The 2,500-nt window shown below is 50.0% G+C and overlaps 2 protein-coding genes across 4 annotated transcripts in view; one reads left to right on the top strand and one right to left on the bottom strand.

The window, feature by feature from the left end:
- LOC135102398 (uncharacterized) overlaps window positions 1-2,500 on the bottom strand; it is a 31,276-nt gene that overhangs the window by 6,178 nt on the left and 22,598 nt on the right. The window contains exon 1 of one of the 3 annotated variants that reach the window (XM_064007592.1): window positions 1,715-1,853. The exons of 1 other annotated variant lie outside the window; for it this stretch is intronic. The gene's annotated coding sequence lies outside the window, so the exon portion shown is untranslated. Of the gene's footprint in view, window positions 1-231; window positions 276-1,714; window positions 1,854-2,500 lie in introns of those variants that run through there. One more of the 3 variants, XM_064007595.1, reaches the window with a different exon arrangement.
- LOC135102399 (beta-1,3-galactosyltransferase 5-like) overlaps window positions 1,928-2,500 on the top strand; it is a 13,184-nt gene continuing 12,611 nt past the window's right edge. The window contains exon 1 of the mRNA XM_064007597.1: window positions 1,928-2,204. The gene's annotated coding sequence lies outside the window, so the exon portion shown is untranslated. The remainder of the gene's footprint in view (window positions 2,205-2,500) is intronic.

Genomic DNA, 2,500 nt, shown 5'->3' with positions numbered 1-2,500 from the left:
AAAGCAAAGACCGAGTGACCTGCTCGAGCGTTTGTTTCGAGGAGGAGGAGGAGGAGTAGGAGGAGGAGGAGGAGGAGGAGGAGAGGAGGAGGAGGAGGCAGGGGACGGCGCAGAGTAGTGGTGTGTTGCTCCAGTGACCTCGCAGCTGCAGCCTCCAGTCCTGTGTGAGCGTGCACTTGTAGGGGTTTTGATAAGGACCACAATGCATGATGCTTCAGTATAATAACGTACCTACACAACCACCCACCCACCCCGACACACACACACACACACACACACACACGGCCACCTTCTCGTACAGTCCCCTTGGAAATCCCTTGGGACACGCGAGATAAAGAGCAACGACGCATCCGCCCTTGGGCAAGACGGAGGCAGGCACCTGGAGCGGCGTGGTGGGTGAGGGCCTGGCCAGTGTAGCGCAGGTGGCCGCGAGCAAGCTTAGAGGATTCCCAGCCTGCCACCCCTGGGACCCTCACCGCTTGAGAGAGGAGTTAGAGAGTCAGATTAATGAAACTTTCGCCACCGTATTCCCAGCGTGATATATATATATATATATATATATATATATATATATATATATATATATATATATATATATATATATATATATATATATATATATATATATATATATATATATATGACTGTGATACCCTCCTCTATATTTCCATCCGCACGACGCTTATCTGGATAGTCCTCATTAAAAATGTCAGCCACGTGTGTCCGTCCTGCAGGTGTGATAGTTCAAGGTCTGTCCTTTCCCCCGCACAGGCCCTGCGGATATTTAACTTTCTAATTTAGTATAGAGAAGTGCGTGCGTGCGTGCGCGCGCCTGTGGCTCGATCCGTTGATCAGACCAGATACTCGAGGAACTCTTCTAAGCAACGGATGAAACTCATCTATGCCACATCTCCATTAATGAGTTCTCAACTATTCTTCCTCGCTCAGTAAGCGTCCCTCGTGTGCCTAACACTCATCAAAGCGTCCATCCACACCATTCGTGAGCTTCCCCTAGACTTACACCTCACACATCAGCTCCTCGTAAAAATCGTATCAGCTGAATGCTCTTCCATTTCCTGTACACGCCCAAACACCACACCACTGTTCTGGTCGACCAGTAACGGCAGTAACACACCAGTTATGCTTTCCTCTAACTTTTTTTTCATACACTCCATAACATTACTCTTGGTCTCATTAATTTTCCAATCATTCTTCCAAACTCGTATAGCAGATGCTTCACTCTCTCCTCTGCCTGAGCCACCAGTGCAGAATCATGCAAGAAGCAGGTTGTTATGATCCCACTCTTTTCCATCAACTTTAATTCCTCAAACCTCTACCAAACATTCTCACATCCACCTATCTTACAGCACCATCTACGATTCTATGTAAACACTGAACAACCACAGCGACATCACAAACACCTGAATCATTCAGCAATCACTTACACACAATTTTTTTTTATTTTCCATCCTCAGGAAAGAGGAACTTTCCACACAGAAAATGGCTCACCTCTAAAACACAATTCCATTAAAAAAAAATCAAGGGACCGTCAAACAGGTTGCACCACATGAGATGTAAGGATCCACGAGGGTTGCAGTGAGCCAGGTGAGCCACCTTCAACCCTCCCACTGACAGGCGGGCAGGCGGCACTGCCGCGGCAGTGTGGCCAAGGACGCGGAATTAGCAAGACGTGCCGTACCTCGCTCCGACCCACCTTGTCTGCTGCCGCCGCAGCTCCGCGTCGCCTCAACCTCCGCTGTTCCTACACGCGAACGCCTCCGCCATGCAACTCAGCGGCAAGGCGCTTCACCTGACCCACTGGTGATGCGCTCCCGCGAAGTGCGTTCAAGCGTGAAATGAATTTTGTATGTAGGCGACACATACACACGTGCCGCGCACTGCCGCGAGAAAGACTAGATTAGCAAGCAAACCAGTGACGCTCTCTGTTCTGTGCACCCGTGACGCCACAACGGCCTGCACGGGATCTGAGAGGAAAAAGTGGCAGAGGCGGGTGTTGCGAGGGCCTCACGTCCCGAAGTCCCTTCTGGACGGCAAATTGTCCCGCCCTCACCTTGCCCGTGGTGTGGAAGACCGCGACGAAACACGAGGAGGACTGCTACGCCGTCGCCATGAAGTTCTTATTTAGAAAGAAATGGAAGCAGAGCAAGACGCTGGCTGAGATGCTGCCTTGGGTGGGCATACAGGTGAGGCTCTGAGAAAGAGAGAGAGAGAGAGAGAGAGAGAGAGAGAGAGAGAGAGAGAGAGAGAGAGAGAGAGAGAGAGAGAGAGAGAGAGAGAGAGAGAAGAGTAAACAAGACATAAAAACACATGATGCCGTAAACCCAATATTTTATGAATCGTTTAGACCGACGCGGCCACGAGCATGACGCGACAGGTGTGTGTGTGTGTGTGTGTGTGTGTGTGTGTGAGAGAGAGAGAGAGAGAGAGAGAGAGAGAGAGAGAGAGAGAGAGAGAGAGAGAGAGAGAGAGAGAGAGAGAG

The sequence above is a fragment of the Scylla paramamosain genome, chromosome 7 (genome assembly GCF_035594125.1).
Source record: "Scylla paramamosain isolate STU-SP2022 chromosome 7, ASM3559412v1, whole genome shotgun sequence".
NCBI lineage: Eukaryota > Metazoa > Arthropoda > Malacostraca > Decapoda > Portunidae > Scylla > Scylla paramamosain.
The sequence above is the reverse complement of the archived record's forward strand: the minus strand, read 5'-3'. Positions and strand labels throughout refer to the sequence as shown.